The sequence below is a fragment of the Ambystoma mexicanum genome, chromosome 5q (assembly GCF_040938575.1).
Source record: "Ambystoma mexicanum isolate Mex_15411 chromosome 5q, UKY_AmexF1_1, whole genome shotgun sequence".
NCBI lineage: Eukaryota > Metazoa > Chordata > Amphibia > Caudata > Ambystomatidae > Ambystoma > Ambystoma mexicanum.
This window is the reverse complement of record NC_090933.1, coordinates 1,099,751,707-1,099,772,095: the sequence shown is the minus strand read 5'-3', so window position 1 is coordinate 1,099,772,095 and position 20,389 is coordinate 1,099,751,707.

Here is a 20,389-nt window from a genome sequence, read left to right as displayed (position 1 = left end):
TCGACTACATGAGTATCCATCTCCAAATGACAAGCACTCAGGAAAAGCTCAAGGGTGCCTTTGTTTTTGATCAGATGCCAATGTTTATTGATGGTTTGTTTAGTGAGATTGCTTAAGGGACTGTATGTGGTGACACAGACCAGTCTCTTCATTTCAGTTTTATCTTTTGGGGTGAGACATATGGTTCTGTCAGTGTTTAATGCCCTTTTTCTCACCTGTTAACAGACGGATATTTATACATAACTACCACCAGTGGTCCGTGCTGTTTTTGTGCATTCGCACACATGACATAACAAATCTTTTGCCTTTCCAGAAAACATAGCCAGTGAGTTCCAAGCCGTCTCTTCGGCAGCCCTAGCATCACTTCCCTGCACCGCACCATAGGTCAGCTCTGCCCTGCAGGTCTCTGCCTTCACATAATTGGTTCTGCTGTGATAGCCCACGTGTCATCACTATTGGAGCCACTCATCACATAGCTTTCGTTTCCGTTGGCACGCCCCTTGACACTCAGCATCGGCGCTTCGGACGCCGCCTATGCACACGTCCTCCAGAGCCCCCGTGTCGTATTCTGATTTTTCCACTGGGGTATCACGTGTCGATTAGGGAGCGCCACCTTCAAACCAATAGGAGCGGCTCACGGGTTTTGATTACTCGCAGTCTCCTTGGAGACGGTCTTCATTCCACAGCGCTTGCGTCCGGAGACGCCTCGCTACTCTGCTCGGCCCAGACCCGCATATACAACTGTAAGTAATTCACTATGCGCTCGCGCATGTGCTGCGATATACAGCGTTGCTTTTACAGGCTTGCACTGAAACTCTAATTTAAACATTTGTGCACCTCAATTTTTGAGCGTGCTTCTTACGGCATACAACGCGCCCTCACTTTTACCTTCATGTGCTCTCTCACAAAGTATTGCCACTTCTGGACATTCTGGGCTGAGGAACCACAAATCATAGTGGGTTTTCCACCTACACTCGCAGAGAATTTCCATCTTACTCTTTGAGGTAAGATTCTCTCCTGCTTCCAGGTTGCCAATATGAGGCTACACGATCTGTATAATAGTCTTACGGATTCCTGAACATGTTGTTACAGATACAAGTTCTGTTCCTCCACGACGCACTCAGTGCCCCTCAGATATCTATGTTTATGATGGATTATCTCGCGTACCCCAGCACTGGATAAATCTTTGGTAAGATTTAAGGCTCCTATACCAAGGAGTCTCCCTCCCCCCTTTACTTTAGCATCCTATGGGAGCTTTTTTGAATTTTCATTTTAACTCGAGGTCACTGTTCCACTGACAATTCCCTATTTGTTTGTTCATAGATAGAGATTCCAGGACTCCCTGTAAGGTTACCACACGTCCTGATGAAGGCCTGCTCACATAGCTGCATTGCACAGCTCCTCTAGGCCGAAACACCGTTGTGTCGACGATATCACCATTCGAACAATGCACATTGGAAGCATTGTTTATGTGTTTTTTGTATACATGTCCATGAATATGGGTTTATGTTCTATTATTGTGACTGCATGACTGTTATGGTTTACCAAAAATAGCAGTGCGCCCTTTGTTGTATCACATTGAGATCCAGTTGTTTTCACTGGACCATACTCATTTGTATTGTTGTGTTTTAAGACCCCCTGGGTGCTCTATCCCAACTAATACTATCCAGATGTTATTAAAATGCATTTTGTGAAAAAAAGGATTGCAGTATGACTAACAGTTTTTTCCTGCATTAGTTTGGAATTGTTTTTGACCTCTCACCCTGAAATTTTGGTTTAGTTTATCTAACAATTCCCTCCTGGGTTTTTCAGGGCTCTGCCAGGTGCCCTCTATTGAATTTAGATCCAACACAGACATCATGCAAGACAACTATGAAACGACACTCGACACCATCCAAACCAAAGTGAACAGATGGAAAACGCTTCCACTCACACTCTGGGGCAGAGTGTCCCTAGCTAAAATGGTAATTCTTCCCAAACTACTCCATTGCTTCACAAATATTCCTCTACTACTCTCGCAAAGATTCCTACAGAGAATCAAGTCCATCCTCCTCGACCTAGTCTGGGCAGGCAAAATTGCCCGAGTAGCCCACAGCATAATGATCCTGCCCATAACACAAGGTGGACTGGCTTTACCCGACATAGAGAGCTACTATTGGGCAGCACAGGCACAATACCTGAGCCACTGGTATGCAATACACTCCATCCGGCCACACATGCAAATTGAGAGAGCCCTAGCAATGCCTTATCTACTTCGTGCACTCATATTCAACCAACCACCAGCACCTTCAACACCAATGAACACGATGGTCACGACGGACACGATATGGAAAAGAATTGCCAAAAGAAATGGAATCCAAATCAGATACTCCCCCCTCCTTCCAGTAAGAAGCATTCCAGGGATACCAATCACATCAGAAAAAAGTATTCCAGCTATGGACCAAGAAACTGCAAATTCACTCATTATGCGACTTGTTTCCAAACGGCACATTTCTGTCCATACAACAGGCTCGCGACAAAGGAGGCAACAACGCCCTGGGCGTCTTCATTTACTACCGAACTCGACACACCATGCAAACCAGTATCGCCACATTTCCACTACAACCCCCGACATGGCCATTGCTCCATGGAGTTATACAAGCCCAAGGCGAAGGCCGACTGGTGTCGAATATCTATAAAACCCTACTAACTGAAAAATTCACACACTGCTCGAAAGCTCAAAGAAGGTGGGAAAGAGCCTTAAACATCACAATACCTGAAGAAGACTGGTCATACACACTAAGACTCACTAAGAAAGTGGCAATAAACACGAGATACAAACAAATTCACTTCAACTTTGTCCATCAGGTCTACCACACTCCAGTGAAACTTCACGCTCAAAAGAACGACAATATCCGCCTCCTTCTCCCACTGCGGCCATTCAGAAGCCGACTTTGTCCACCTAGCATGGTCCTGCCGCGAAATAGGAGCATTCTGGAAAGCGGTTTTAGGGAAAATATCAGCAATAATCGGCGTGCAACTGGATTCCGACCCAACACTGACCATGCTAAGCCTAACCAGCCAATTACCAGAATACACCAGGAAACTGCCAAATCTACTCCTTGTCCTGGCATGCAGACGAATAGCATGCAACTGGGGTAGACTACCACCACCAAAACTGAAGCAGCGGCTACAAGATGTCACTTACTGTCAAGATGTCGAGACGAACTACATAAGGACACTACCCCTCCACGCACGTCCCCCGGACATATGGGGCCTATACATAGCATACCGGTTAGCTGCAGACGACGACACAATCTCACAGACTCCATCACCAATACAAAACCGACATGAACCACCGGAAACCTCAATAACAGTCACGAGTGCCACATTACAATCACAGCCGAACTGTCAAGTAACATTGCTAAACATCAAGTGGAGGACAGAACCGAGGGGGGGCGTTAAGGTTCACACTGACCGGTGCACGGTCTTGTGATGTATTATTAATTCATTTTTGAAAACCATTAAAGAAAGTTCCAAAAATAAGGTCTGCTGGTGGGAGCCGTTCCACCCACAAGGTCGGACCAGGCGGGAGGGACGGCACCCGCTCACAGAACTCGTAGTTTGCCGGTCTTGACGGGCAAGCTTGCAATGACCCCCGTTATTTTTTTAAGGCAACTTCATGACAAATGTGGCCACTAGAGCCTGCTTGAGCACCTCCCAAGTCCATCATGCAACCACTCACCAATTAACTACATCAAGTACCATGATTCATAGGGTCTAGATATCGCCATCGCAAGAAACCTCTGATCCAAACCAAGTGTCTTGAGTCCGTCACTCATGCTTATCAATAACGAATCACTTTTAAGGAACATGCTGCCCTACTTCGACAACCATATCAACTCCCACTCATGCCGATTGTTGCTCCTCTTTGATTTTGTACATTCTGTTGTCTAATTTTTCTTTCCTATAATCTCCTACCTAAACCTCCCCTTGCTTTGCACAGGCTAATGTCTGATAACACCTTGGCAAGGTCACAATATGCCACCTTTCTGACAAGGTCATATGCTTTAAGACCACTACGGTAGTGACATGTGCAGTATACATGAAGAACATAACATATGTATATTGTGGCCACCAGCCTGGACAGATATGGCACAGCCAAAATTAAACGTTTTTTTAAACTGGCACAACACTGCCACATAGTGGGCAAAGGCATCATGAAAATGTGTCGAAAAATGCTCCTGTGCTCTGTAGCACTGACTTACACAATGACTGCTTTTCCTTTATTATAAACATCTCTGGTAAGGACAAGGATTATTTACAGTAAAATTGTTTGGTAGAAAGGATTACTAACTCTTTAAAATGATTTAGTTTTAGTGGCAAGATCTGTTGATCCTGAAAGAAAGAGAATCTTTCCAATTGGTCCATAATAACTTGTGGTTCAATGTTTAGCCCCTCAAACCCACTTTAGGTCCATTGATCCATTGTCATAAGTACAATTTGAGTTTATTCATTCATGTATTTATTTTGTGACATACAGGTGACATGTCTGACACTTTGAGGCACAGGGTGTGCTGCAGTGATATCCAGACTGATGTGCAGGTGGGTTTGTAAAGCCCCTGATGGATGGTCTTGGTGGGCAATGTATTCTGACCCCTGGAGTGAGCAGAATCTTCAATCAGCCACACTGGGTTGTCTGGATGAACACTCAAATGTGTACTCAACAAATGTACTGTTTTAGGTGACATTGTCTGATCCCAGGCTAGGTTACCAGGATTGGCCTCCTCTTTGGATGTAGTACAATCGATTCAGGTGACAAAGCTTAAACATGTATTAAGTGCATAGCTTTTAAACACTTCTTGATGGTGAGAACTTGTACTGGCAGCTATAACATGGTAACCCATACCCTTAAATATGCTTTGGGAGCATGCTTTGTAGTAAAGGAAGAACACATCAAAAGAGGATTATAAACCTAGAAACACAGAGGGCCTGATTCACAAAGAACTACCATGGGAAATTCTGAGAAACTCCTTGACATACTCCTCATTTAGCCTCATATTTCCAGAAGCGAGTAAGGACCAATTCAGATATATTCCTTGCAACATCTTTGTGACTCGAATGGTCTCTGTCCACGAGTAAGATTAGAAAAAGACAGAGTTACTAACATCACTACTTTGTTAACCATCGCTACAGATTATAATGCATTAATCACGTACTATCCTGTCAAAGGTTGGCAAAGGTTGGCATGGTATTTTAGATTTTAGGGTCATTCTTCCAAAGAACATTGTCATCATGGTGTCTGCTATACTATTAATGAATTAATTAAGTAAATAATTGCTGAATGTTGCCTACATCAATTGATATGGTTGAAGTGCCATCAGGTTCTGCCACATCTCAAGTTAAGTAGCTGAGAGCCAAAACCAGATGAGGGGCTAGTAATTGAGGGACTGATTCATAAAGAAGTTAATGGAAGCAAAGCTTACTTACTATTGATGTACTCCGGTAAAGTGTTTATACTACAGTTAAATTCTTTGCCAATTGATCTCTGATTTACTCCTAAAGAGAGAGCCTATTATAAGTAAGTCTCTTGTACTAATTCACATTTATGACTTGTAACATCTTTGTCAATCAACTCCATAGTGTATTTTGCTAACATTTGCTTTGAAGAAAGCCTTGCTGCCTTGCTAGATCTGACCGAACCTCATGTACTCTTATCAGACCATTTGCTCAAACGTTGTTTAGGGATGAGTTTCTCTAAGAATAGCTCACATTTCAAAACCTTTAATATTTTGAATGCAGTGATATAGATGTATGAGAGAAAGAGAGAGAGAGCACGAGAGTAGAGTGGAAAGTGAGAAAGGGAGCGAGGGTTTGATAATGGCAATGTGAGCACGTGAAATTAAACCTGCATGCAAGAGGCCAGTGGTGGGACTGCAGGGTTGCAAGTTGTTTTGCCGTGTAAGGCGTACTCCCCCGTTCCTCTAACTTATGGACTTTCCTCAAAGATTTCCTACTACTTTACATGCACACAAATACTCCCATCAGATGGCCGTCATTGACATCAACACTAACCAAAGCATGACTAAGCTCTCCTCTTCAGCCCTATCATACTCTCCCACATCAGTGGCTAACTAGACTCAAAGTTCTTTAATCTATTAGATCTTTGGATCTCCCATACTCCCAAGGTTCTCCACCAAACCCATAGAAAGCAGATTGGCATACAACAACCATACACTTCCGCCCAGCACCCATCAAAACCACAGGTCTTCAATCTGCCTCTCCCATGCCCCACTAATTAACTCCTCCCATTTTTTTTTTTTTTGCAGAGCCAAGCACAGCAAGGTCACCAATAGTGGCAGAAGGGCACTATACAAGACCACTTTTATTACATGACATATTGCAAAGACTTTATCACACACGATTTAACCAACACTATCAATCTTGACATAGAATATTAATATGCTGGTGTGCAGTTAATAGATGTTAGATACACATTATCATGCAGAACACCTGAACGAGTTTAATCTCTTTCTTCAGATGTCTGTTATGTTATGTTAACAAGTTTTGTAAAGTGCTCGTTTTCCCATGGGAATCTTGTTGCTGGAGATACCTGGCACAGCTGGTCCATGTCCAGTTTAGAAAAGTAATGTCTTTAAGAGACGTCTAAATCCCACATGATTTGAAATTCATCTAAGAGTGAAGGGGAGTACATTCCACAATCTACCCGCCACCACAGAGAAAGCACAGCCTCCCAATCTGGAACCTAGGGACCAGAACAAGGAACGCGCTACCAGAGTTCAGAGCTCGGCCAGGAAGGTATGGGCGCGGGTGGATTTATTACAAAGGTGGTCTGCTCCTTGGAGATAGTAGGCCTGATGAACTTAACAGAGAGCCTTAAATTCTATATGTCTGGCCACTGGGAGCTAGTGGAGATAACATAGAACAGCCGTGATTTGGGCACCATAGGGTGTGTTTGTGGCCACCCAGGCCGCAAGATTCTGCAAAAGCTGCCACTATTGGATGAGCCCCACTGGTTGAGCCAGAAACAGGGTGTTACAATAATCTATTTGGCTCCAAACCAGTGAGGCCACTGCCAGGGGTCACAGGTGACAGGGTAAGAATGGTAAAACCTTGCGCAGGATCCTGAGGTGGAAATGGCCAGCCTTACAGACTGCACCAACCTGAGGGGCCATAGAAAGTGTGAAAGATAGAATCACCCAAAGATTCCTAACAGTCATCACTGGAAGAGGAAAGTCACCAAGTGCAGCAAGCCAGAAAGATGGAATCAAGAGAGTGGGACAGGGAGAAGAACCCACCGCGATAACCTTTGTCTTCGGAACAGGATCAGAGAAGGGCGCCAATTTAAGCTGCAGAGTTGTTTTCCTCCACCGTTTCCTCTGAAAACATGGTTAATACTGACAAAACATGTGGGGAATACATTATTGCTGCAGCCCGGTCCGTACTGGGAGAACTCCAATGTGCAAGATGCATATCGGCCTGGATAGTCTCAATTATGGTAATGAAGTATTGGGCCAAAAAATCACAGAAGAACTGCATTGGCGTAACTGTAGGCATAGAGTTTGTAGTAGAGGACATTGATTTAACAATGGAGAACAGCTCCGTGGGCTGGTTGAGGGCATTTTCAACTTTCTGAATAAACAAAGCTGCTTGGCCGCATAAATGGGTGTGTGATAGACTTTAGCAATTTAACAGTAAGTCTCCTTCTCTAACACCCCAGAGGTGCAACGACATTTGCGTTCAGCCTGTGTCGCCTCAAACGAGTGGCTTTAAGTTTGTCTAAAAACCATGGTTTCGAAGGGCTTCTACGAAGCTGGGTAAGCTTAGGGGGTGCAGCTATGTTATCAATAGAGGCAGGCTGACAACAGGGCTTGAGCTGCACTCCTTTTCAAAAATAGATAATAGGACATTCTGGGCAGCAGAGCACCATTTGCGTCGTGTGGCCGAAGTAGAGGGAATTTTACTGGTAACATCATATCTGGTAAAAAAAATTAAAAAAAAACACATCTTCCCTTGATCTGTATTTGTGGGCTTTCTGTGTATTTCCAACTACTTACCCAAATATGACGAATGTATTACACACACTAAAGAGGAGACAAGTGGTAGTGCTATTTTTGGTATGAGTAAGGATTCCCAAATACACCTCAAATTAGTGTATTAGTGTATTAAATCATTTCAAACATTCACCCCCCCCACACACACATACACACACATTTTCTCAGCTATTATGTGTCTCTCTCACATTTCCCAACATTTCCCAACATTCACTTTCATATATTGGAATAGGTACCACACCCAGACGTGAGATGCATCTCAGATTTAATCAAGTTTGTGACAGATAATCAGATCCTCACTCAATTCTTACTTTGAATATAACAAGCAGTTGTACCTGCAAACATCTGGAATCCCTGTGGGAGCCACAGTGGCCCCAGCATACGCTAACTGCTTTATGTATACATTTGAAAACCCAGTATGGCACAAATACCTGAAAAGTTGGGTAATATACATCAATGGTATGTTTGGAGTTTGGCATGGACCATAACGTTTCTGATTTACATCATCACAATTGACCCGAGGATCCAGTTTACAGCCGACATAGGTACCTCTAATGTTCACTTTATGGACCTTCAAGTAATAGTTCAAGACCTCAAAATAACAACCACACTGTACGTAAAAGAAACAGACAGGAACAATCCGCTCCACCAGTTGAGTTTCCATCCTCACAATACCCTCAAGAACTTGCCATATGGTGAACTGTTAAGAGTCAGTAGGATTGTGAGCGACCCATCGGAGTGTGAGGTAGAATTTCTCAAATTATGTGACAAACTCAAGGAGAGAGGATATCCGGATCAAACTCTGACAACATGCCTACCAATAGTTTCCTCCAACCCACGTACTGCATTCCTACAGAACACAAAGAAACGCGAATCACCACTGCTTGCATTTGTATTCAAATTTTCAACTCAAAGTCACCAAGTCAAAAAGTGCATCTCTAAGCATAGGAACATTCTAACCACTGATGACCACACTAAGAGCTTGTTCTCAAATCCCCTGGCGTTTTCTTACAAAAGGAGTGAACACCTTAGTGATGTACTAGTGAATACCAGTTGCGAACTGTGTAAATCCAAGAAAGAGAAAAAAACAAGGAACATAGCCGTGATTAGGTTGCGGGAACTGCAACAGCGTCATCAAGGGGCCGTTCGTTTTTCACCCAAGGACAGGAGAAAATATTGCTCTAAGGAATGTTGCTACCTGTCTAACTGAGAATGACATGCCGTGTCACCTGGAAATACTTCTGTATAGGCACCATAAAAATGCCCAATAATTAAATAAATAAAAATACAGTATCAGATGCCCCTGGTGAGACAGCACATAAAATGAGGATACACATGAACGAACACAAATCCTGCATAAGGAACAGAAATAAGCAGTAGAGAAAAGGACACAGCAATGTGCAAATGAGGTTTTATCGTTTTCAAGATATAAGTACCAGATACTTCAAAGGAGACATGAAAATAAGAATAACCAAACTTCCAATGCATTCTGGATCTATAGATTGGATGCACTCACAACCAATGGGATGAGCGAAGAATGGGACTTACATTGCTTCTTATGATGTTTATTCACCAATATGACTGACACTACAAAATGGGGCCCACTGGGGATCTTAATCTTTAACCCTTTTTTCCTCCAGATGAATGTGATTACATATGAAAGCACCACTGGCCCAATTTTTCACATTAAACTATCCAATCGAGAAATCTGTTATGAGTTTACCATCAGCACGGACAATCAGTGCTCACAGTATAGTTGAATGTGCTAACGCCCTATAATACTTGCAACAGCTGGATTAAGATGCAGTGCATTTGACGGTTTCCAGCCCTTATCATCGGAATCCTTGAACTGAAGACACTACAGCATGCCTTGTGAATCATCACTGCATTTGTTTATAGACCTCCTTGAGGCACATCAAAACACAAATGTAATTGCCTCGCGCGGTAGAAATGAATCTAGTATTTCGCCACGCACCATAGTAATTTAATCGTCTAGCAGAACTGAATGTATTATTCTTTAGTAAATCACAGCCTGGCACACCAGTACATATATGCTACTGACTCATGCTGGTAGTCCCCTTTGAAGCACACCAAGGCACCATAATTATTGAGTCGCGTAGCAGAAATTGACCTGGTATGGGATTTTGTTTTAGATCACTTTGAAGCACATCAGGATACCAATATAATTCACTCCTGTATCAGAAATGAATGCATTTGGCTCGTAGACCTCTTTTGTGGCACACCGGATGTACTTATGTCACAGAATCGTATAGCAGAATTGTACCTGTGATTGGAAAAGCTTACACTCACACTGTCATCCCGTACGTTGATTCAATATTGTTACTGCACACTCCTTTTACGAGATGTGCATCACATGACCTCACATCTTTAATGTGATCTGCGCTTAGCTTCCTTCATGAACTTGTTGTCAGTGAGACTGAGAAGAAACCAAGATGGTGGCCTCTGGACAGTGGATGAGGCAGGGGAAGGACTAACTGAACAGGGGTCCAATTCTGAAGTGTGCCACAAGGGGGCCTGTGGCAGTTTAGCGATCAGTCAGGCGAATCGTCTTTTTTTTTTCTTCTGAGAAAGAGAAAGAGCTGCAGACATGGTAGGGGGAGAATTGTCTGGTCCCAGGGTTTGGGGGCTGGGTTTCCATGACTTGAATGCCTTAGGCCACGGCTCCCCCTGTGAGAAGCATCCATGTCACTGACAGGGCTGTTGTGGGCAGAGTAGGGGAAGGCATGGCAGATGGAGCTCTGATAACTCCTTGGAAGGGAGAGCCATTTAATAAAACGGCAAGCTCAGTGCAGAGGAATGCAGTGGAGGGGTGACAGACAAGGGGACGCAAAAGGAAGGTGATGGAAAGATTGGGGAAAGAGGAAATAGAAGGGAATGTGGCACAGTTAACACTTCAATAGGTGTTCTTGTGGGAAGCAAGCAGTGTCAAGGGGAGAAGTGAAGGGGTGCAAGGGTCTGGTACTTAATGAGCAGTCCCACAGTAGGTCCCCAGCGGATAGAAAGGTTGAGGAAGCTGGGAGGGCAGGCAATGGACAGCAAGGTGAAAAAGCGGATAGTTGGTGTGGAACTGTGGAGGTGCCAATGGGGGGTGATTTGGAGTGGCGAGTGGTCATTAAGTCAGCTAGGCCTGATAAAGATATGGGTGGCGTTAGCCCTTTTGTTATTTAAAAATGGGTAAAGAAATGAATTGGTGAGGTCCACTCTGTGCAGGCGATAAGTCAAGGGAGATTGGTGCTAAAAGGTGTAGGTGAGGAAACCAGGAGCAATGCTCTAGACTTAGCAAGCCTTGGGAAACTCCCTATCACTGTGTTGGAACAGTATGGTGATACATGTAAAGGTGTGATATGTGGAGCCCCTTTTAGTAAACATGATAAGAATATAGTGAGATCACTGCAAGATATGGGGGTGTTGGAAGTGTGGCTGTTGGGCAGAAAAACACTTGATGGAGGCACTTGTCCTATGACCGTGGCACTGTGGTTTAAGGGGAGCGTAGTCCCAGAATTTGTGTATTTGGGTCATCAACACTTTAGGGTCAAACAGTATGTCCCGGTGCTGCTTTGTTTTTATAAATGCCAAGAGTTTGGCCATGCAGCACAAACATGAAGAAAGGATAAGCGCTGTAGTAAATGTGGTGTGCCCCATGATATTGAGGAATGTGTGACCGAGGATATGCCAAAGTGTTGTAATTGTCGTGGCAAACATGTTGCTACATGGAGAGGTTGCCTTACGCAAGTAGTGCCCCGGAAAATAATGCAAACAAAAGTGAGTCAAAAAATCAGTCATGCTGCTGCGGTTCAGAAAGTGAGAGAGGAGAGGAAGGAAGTGGCAAAAAGTCTTACAGGGACAGATGGAGGTCAGGTGTGGCTGACCCATATGAGTGGTGAGGTTGCTAGACAATAGATGACAAATGTCATGAGGCAAATGGGAATGAGTTGGAAAATGTTGCGGTGTTGACGCTCCTTATGGAAGTGCCTTTCTCTAAGTGGGACGTACAGAGAGCCTTGAAGTTACCGGATTACTGCTTGGAGGTAATGTTGAGATTGTATAATGTGGTGTGGGGCCAGTGGGACGATGCCACTTCGGTGGAAGAGGGCTAGCATCCTCCTATTTTTGAAACCAGCCAATTCCTGTGGGTCTTATCGACCTATAGCCCTGACGTTTGTCCTATGCAAAGTAGTAGAGAAAATGGTATGTGAAAGATTGGTATACTTTCTGGAGTCAGAAGGTAAACAAAGTATTTTCCAGCATGGATTTCGGAAACATAGGTCAGTTATGGATGCCGTGATTGCTCTGATGTCAGACATTGAAGAGGCCTTGAACTGCAGTGAAATGGTGGGCGCAATCTTCATAGACATGGTGAAGGCTGATGATATGGTGTGAAGAGGAGGTCGACTCTACGCTTTGTGGGAGAAAAGTGTTCAAGGGAAATTATTTTCATGGGTGAAGAATTTGTGGAAAATAGAGGGTTTTTTGTGAATGTGAGGGATATGATATCCCAAGAATATCTGAAGGAGAATGGGACTACTCAGGGCAGCGTTATTAGCCCTGGCCTCTTTAGAATAGCGGTGGATGGTGTTATAGGAAAGTGGATGTAAAGATGGGTTTTATGCGGACGATGGGGTGCTATTGGTGAGAAAAAAGCGAGGTGGTAATATTCAGGAGAAGTTGCAAATGTCTAGCCCCAAATCAGTTTTTCAATGCTGTTTCATAGATGTAGAACAAGAGCAAACCTGGACCTTAGACTGTGTGGGATTGTGCTGGAGCAATTGACGGAATATAGGTACCTGGGAGTGTCTCAGGATGAGCGTTTACATTAATACACAGGTATAAAGGATGTATTGGAATGGTTAGAAGTGTGTTGGAATACAGGGTTCAACTACAGCTTAGTTACAGCAAGACTCAGCTTGGTTTGTTGGATAGAGTTCAGACAAGAGCATTGAGAATTGTGACGGGCACAGTAAGATCATCACCTACTGAACATGTGCATATTTTGGCAGTGGTGTTTCCCTTGGACCTGAGCAGAATGGCATTATGTGTTAAATATTGGTTGAAATGCCATTACTACAGTGAAAGGCACGCAATATAAAAGTGCCTGGAGGCTTGTATACAAAGGTGAAAGCTGGGAGAGAAGAGGGGGACCTTTTGGTTTCATGCTGATAGGTTAACAAATCATCTGGGCTGGAGGCGCTACAGATGGTGGTGAATGTTGACAGAGTGCTGTTTCTCATATGGATGCTGCATAAACCAAAAATCTGTTTAGATTTGACAAAGGTAGTGGTGAAAAAAAGGGTGATAGAGGGGACATCAAAAAATTGGTGCTTGGGTATGTGGGTGTTAAAGTAGGTTCACAAGTATATATCAATGAATCCAGGGACCTCGACAGTCACAAAGTAGTTATGGCCTCCTATTTTAAGGGGGAAGAGGAGTTTAAAAAGGCAATGTTATCAGATAATGTTTCCATATGCACAGCAGTTGATATCAGTGAATTTGGCAGTGGTTAGAGCTACAGAGAAGCAGCTGGCAAAAGTAGTGGTATTTGTGGACTCATTGAGCGCGTTACAAGCTATTGAGGAATTAAACTGTGTTAGAAAAGACATTGGGCCTCATCACAAGTTGGGCGGTATCCTGACTGGGATACCAGCCAATTTTATTTGTGTTAACGCCAACTCGTCCGATGGTATTACCGCTGGATCACAGGTTGGAAGCTAACCGTTACTCCCCATTCCCCATTGGGTCCACTGGACCCAATGGAAAATTTACGGCACAATTACCATGCAGGGGCTGACGGTAAAAATGCCAGACTCGAGATTGGGCTGAACGGTAAATACTGCGGTAACACCATTACCACCGCATTTAAGGACTACCACCCAACTCGTGATGAGACCCATTGGGCCACATTACAAGTATGGAAGTAGCCATGCAGCACTGCTACTAGCGGCATGGCTACCCCATACCGGGTACCGGGTCTGGGTTCCCGGAATGAGGAAGTACCGGGCCATTCCGACCTTGGAGGGCCCGGTAATTCCTCTTCTCAGGAACCTGGACCCGGTACATCACCATTCCCATTCGAGCCCCCATAGGACTCAATGGGAATGGGGAGGATGCAAACAACGGGACCGTTAACGACAGGCCCATTGTTTGCATCGTGGTCTGCTCGCGGGACTCGCTAAGGAAGCCTGGTAAAACCAGGCATCCTTAGCGAGTCCCGCAAGGAGAACTCATAATGGGGCGGTAGAGGCATAACGGGGCCCGCATCTCTACCGACCCGTTATCCCTCTACCGCATACCTCGTAATGAGGCCCATTGTGTTGTGTATTAGACAGCAGCTGGAGAATGCTGACGAAATGCACAGTAGTTGGGATGGGGATTGAGTTGGCATGGATCCCCATTCATTGTGGGAAATTAGTTGGTGGACAGAGCTGCGAATTAGGCCATGACTAGGGAGGTAGTGGATATAGAGACCTCCTGAAGTGTGTCTGAGGTCCATGTGGTGGTGAAAGCCGGAGTTAAAGGAGAATGACAATTCTGATGGGATACTAGCAGGAAGGGGAGGCACTTGTATGCAGTGCAAAGGAAGGTTCAGTGTAAAAGATGTGAAGGGAATGCAGGGTTGGCATGCAGAGAGGAAACTATTCTGAATCGCCTAAGAGTAGGCCTTGCAGGTTTGAAAGGATGGAAGTTTAAGACAGGTAGAGTCACATCTGCGAATTGTGAAGCGTGCGGAAGCCCAGAAATGATGGATCACTATATGATGGTATGCAAAATGGTCAGACTACAGACAGAATTGCTAAGAGCCAGGATGTTAGCAGCGGGGTGGCAGTGAAGAATTTATTTGACTTGTTTCACCTCAAAATGGGGTCCGAGGATAAGCAGTGCAGGTTCCTTCGTCAATATGTTAGGGACACTGGGAAGTGGGATGGACTTTAACAGACTTACATGTCTGACAAGGATGACTAACGGCCAACATCAACTCTCCAGATGGAAATCGCCAGCTCTGGCCCTTGAGGAGCCATCCCAAGAAGAAGAAGAAGATGAAGAAGCTTCCTTCATTAACGGAAGTTGCACTCACATCACAAGACAGGGAACACCTCCACCTAGACATCTGCTACTGTCGATAAGATAACCATGAATACTGTCCCGGGTATTCCTTTCTCGTATCCCCTATAATGAAGTGATGTGAACAAGGCAAGTATCTTTATCCCGACAAGGTCCTGGATCTGCCCCATATACGGCAGCAGTCACACATTACTGTTCAATGCATCCAGATTCTACTGAACAGCTATATGATTATATTTGTTCTACATAGATAGCAGTTGTGAGCGCAGAACAGTATCCAAGTCTGCCTTTATGCTATTTTGCAGTTTTTAGATATCACGCCATGAGAGGCGTCAGTGATTATTTTCAGAGATAATTTTCAGAGACTAGTCCACGTGATGCAGGTCTGAGTTGTTTCCCATTTGTTCTATCACTGCAGTGGGCCACATCCTGCCTTTTACCACTATTCCTCACTGCAAACATAACCAAGCACCACCACGCATGCTAGGATCATTAATATCTCAATATAGTACACTAAACACATTAGGTCTGGCCTTATTTACAAGAATGTAGTGCTATCTTATTCACCAATCACGGTAAACATGATTGTTTAGTGATACATCATGGCGAATACATAACATTTAATGGATATATAAATAATGTATATTTTATACATTTCTGTTGATATGCTTGACCATATTATTTAATTCTTGCGCTTCCATACTTTTCTTTGAATTCCATGTGGAACACCACACATGTTTTGGTTTGATTTTATTTCTGGTTATTTCATTTCTGGTTTGTTATTTCATTTTGTGTGTGAACCTTATTTAAATGTTAACCCTATATATTTTTTCTACATATTACAACCATCTCGATGTGGGACATAACCCAATATTGGGTAACGTATGCTTGATGTGATTAAAAACCACGCTACCCTATGAGTGGCCTACTCCAACTTGATAACTGTGCCAAAAACCCGCAGAGTGTGTGCTGGTGGCACTAGTTTCCCCACCATGGCAGCCACCCTCTGGAACGCACTTCCACCGCACATCAGACTACTTGACTCTCACACTGCCTTTCGCAAGGCCATCAAGACTAGTCTCTTCAAATAATGTGCCTGGTTCTTGTCCGCTACCGAGGAACTATGTATCTGTAACACTGTATGTATTTTTAAGAACTCTTCTGGGGCGGCTTTTTTGTAACCCTTAATAAAGCCTTCCTACGCACCGCTTTCAGCGCATCTATGCCTCCGGGCTGCAGTGCGCTTTACAAATGTAAAAAATAAAATAAATAAATAAAACAAACAGCAGCTGTGCACTATTATGAAAGTGATCACAAAACACCATTCAAATGGACATGGTACATTTTTATGGAACTGTACAAGAATAAAAAGGACTGAACAACCTCTAACCACTAAGTAGCCTTTAGGGTGTTCAGCCCTCACCAATGGCTATTCAGCCTTCGTCCTTTTTCCCATATTCTATTTCAGCGTCCGGCATGGAGACACTAATCAGAAGGTTTGTACACAACTTACATGATTAAAAGCAGAATTAACACAAACTGACTACCAACACACCTACCGGTGCCCACTCATGAACCACAGTAGACAATCAGATCCTACCCATTCACTAACCAGATAAGGAGGCATGTCTTAACTTCTTTCATTTTGTTTTGTTTTGTTCCTCTTTATTGCGATTATTATCTTTAAAGAACATACCAAATACACATTTCAACAGAGTATTAAAATGTCATGGTTATACATAAAAACGGGCTCATTATGAGTTTGGAAGTAGCCATGCCTGTAATACAGGCAGGCTACCTCCAAACTTGTGAAAAAATCCGGCATTTGCCAAGTTTGCGGACACAGTGGCCCTCATCAGGAGGTTCGAGGTAACTATGCCGCTTTTAGCGGCATAGTTGCCTCCTTAGAGCAATCCGGGCCGGGTCCCTCGAATGAGGACTTACCGGGCCATCGCAACCTTGGCGGACCCGGTAATTCCCCGTCCAAGGAACCCGGACCCGGTCCATCCCCATTCCCATTCGAGCCCCCATAGGGTTCAATGGGAATGGGGATGGAGCTAACTACGAGCCTGTTAATGACGGGCCCGTTGTTAGCTCCCTGGTGTCCTTGCGGGACCTGGTATGGATGCCTGGTTTTTCCAGGCGCCCATTGCGGGTCCCGCGAAGAGACCTCGTGGTAGGGTGGAATGGGTTTACTGGCACCGGCACCTTTATCGGTGCCGGTAAACCCATTCTGCCAACCTTATGATGTGGGCAAGTAAATGCCCATTCGTGGGTTCCAGTAATAAGGGACTCCCCATCCCCATTCGGCACCTGACGGCGCTGTTGTTGCCTTACAGCCATACTTGTAATGAGGCCCATAAAATTGGCCTCATTACGAGGCTGGTGGTAGCCGGGCCTGTAGTACAGCCACGGCTGCCGCCGGTATTCATTTTTTACAGGAGCCCAGAAAAGGGCAATTACCGGGTCATTACGACCTTGCCAGACCCGGTAATTGCCCTTTTCTGGGCCCCAGAAAAAAATATTCCCCATTCATATTCTGCTCGCGGGTGCCGGTACAACCACCAAGTCAGAGCTGGTGGCTGCAAGGGCACCCACGAGCAGAACTCCTAGTACGGTGGTATGGAAGCAACAGTGCCGGTAGTACTACCGGCACCATTGTTGCCTTACCGCCATACTTGTAATGAGGCCCAGTGTAATCTCATAGCAAAGCTGATTTGATTACAAGATAGCTTGGCAAGATCGTCACTCTCCGGTGGCATGTGTGTTCATGCTACATTACAAACATTCAAACGCAGCAGGATCAACTGCGTTACACTTCCAAGGTCAATATGGACCTCATCACGGTTTTGGCGGTAGCCGTGCCTGTAACAAAGGCTGCTGCATCATGCCGAGTCCGGTGGACCTGGTAATTGCCCATTCGCGGGTGCCGGCAATAAGGGACTCCCCATCCCCATTCGGCCCCATAGGGCTTAATGGGAATGGGGAGCTTGGATGCACCGGCACCGTTCTTAACTGTGCCGGTGCATCCACAAGTTGTGCTCGCGGGTTCCGCACTGCCCGCCAGGGCGGACCTGGTGGGCAGAGCGAGACCCGTGAGCACAACTCGTAGTATGGCGGTAGATACCAGCACCATTGTTGCCTTACCGCCATACTTATAATGAGGCCCAGAGTACAATCACACTCGGTAGAAATAATAAATATTATTAAACTGCTTTAAAACAGGAGGAATCGCATATGAAGTGTTATATACAAATATGATGTAGCTGATTTGCAAAGACCAACAGTAACTCTGACTTACCCCTTACTACTGACATGGATTTGAAATGCATGCGTGCTTTATTTGTAAAGATCTGAAACATTTTAGAAATAGTTATGGATCACATTCCACTTGAATTATTTGTTCGTTTAACTTTTGCATGCCTTGATAGTGCAGTGTTCGTTCAGTTTTCAAATCACACAAAATGCAGGTTTTGTTAACTTTGATTGGACTAACTGGAAATATTATGAAGCGATGATGGACAATGCATTAGCTTTCAAAGTCCCAGAGACGTCTTCATCTGATGGTGCAGAGTGAAATGTCAAGCTTATTTACTCCTGACTTGCACCTAACTCCAGGATAAAAGAGACACACCCGATCCAGAATTATTTAAACAATGTATCGGATCTGCTATACTTTCACAAATCAATTGGTCTCATCTCATAGATTTCGAAATGAAAGCAGGGTTTGGTTAAAGGTCTACCTGGTGGGATAGTAGGATACGTGCTATAGCATCACGCAGCGGACCCTCTGCCACCGAAGACATCTCCAGTGCGGAGGGGCCGCTTCATTCCGTGAACTGATAACCCCTCAGATGTGCGCTGGCTCTGCAATTATACTTAGACAAGAGCAGAGGAACAATGGAGCTGCAAGGAATAGGAGAGATATAAATGACAGCTTTTGAAATCTTTACAGATAATAATCAGCAGATATTGTAAGCAGAGAGGAAACTCAACCCTTTATTAGAACGCAAATACATTCTGCTGTAGTTGCCAGGCCTCTGAAAGGATGAATCGTTCACACTAAACGTTTATTTGTCAGCAAACAAAAGATCCTGCTTGTGAGATTTGGTCGAACATTACAAAATACGTTCTCAATAAACACAGATTGTTTCTTTAACTTTGCATATATTCATTGTATGGAACTATGCACGAATATGGTGCATATGTGAAGTAAAAGGGCGTGGGCATCGACGTTCAGAATGAGACGCAGCAGCGAGATGCCCATGCCAATGGATTTTGATGGTGAAACGTGAACATTGGTGAGTGCATTGGGCACAATGACATTATGCATAGCCTGGAAATATGGTACGACATTGTTTCATCCGCTGTGACAGAGGAAGTGAGGTGGTGAATGAATGAGCACGTGATTGGCTGTGAGGGGTTTTAATAGCACAAGATCACTCAATGAATCACTGCACAATGCTAAATTAGGTAGTCAGGCTGAACTCACACCAAACAAGAGCAATTCCATGTCTATGTGGGGCTGCAGGACCGCTCTGACCTTTTGAAGCATGTCTGTTCCAGTTGACGTAAGCCATCTCGGTTGGGGTATGTGAACCCTGTTCTGTGCAGAAGAAGCACAAGGGAGACAAAGGCGACTATGCAAGAGGACCAAAAACGTGTACCACAACTATGAACAGAAGTAATTTGACCATAAAGATCAAACCAACAAAAGTAGATAGTATTCCTACTTTGTGTAGGTGGTGCTGGCTAAGTTCAGGATAAGCTGTCCACAGAGGTAGGCCCGCAGGGGAAGTGCCCAAACAGTCAATGTACCAAAGGCCTACTCAATCAGGTTCATGCAAAAGAGCATGCTTCACCAAACACAGACTGCTCTAAAAACACTAGCCACCCTCGTGGTTGTAATTATACCTCGCAAAGGGAAAATAACAATGGAAACAAATGGGCATTTCCCATAGGTTGACTGGAAAGCAGACTGTAAATGCAGTAGAGAGGTAAACACACAACAGGCAATTATAAGGATAAAGGAAAAACAGTGAAATAGTCTTAAATAATGTACATTTTGGAAAGGGAAGTATTTGGGGGCTTAACAAGTTTCTCGTTCTCAGGGTAAGGCCTGCTGGTCTGGGTACCTGATATGCCTGGGACAGGCACCTAGACCACAAGCTCAAACCCTTACTCTTTTGATGACTCCATAGCTTTCAGTTGGTCTTCCTGTTGCTAGGACACATTTCTTCTGTGGTCTGACAACTCAA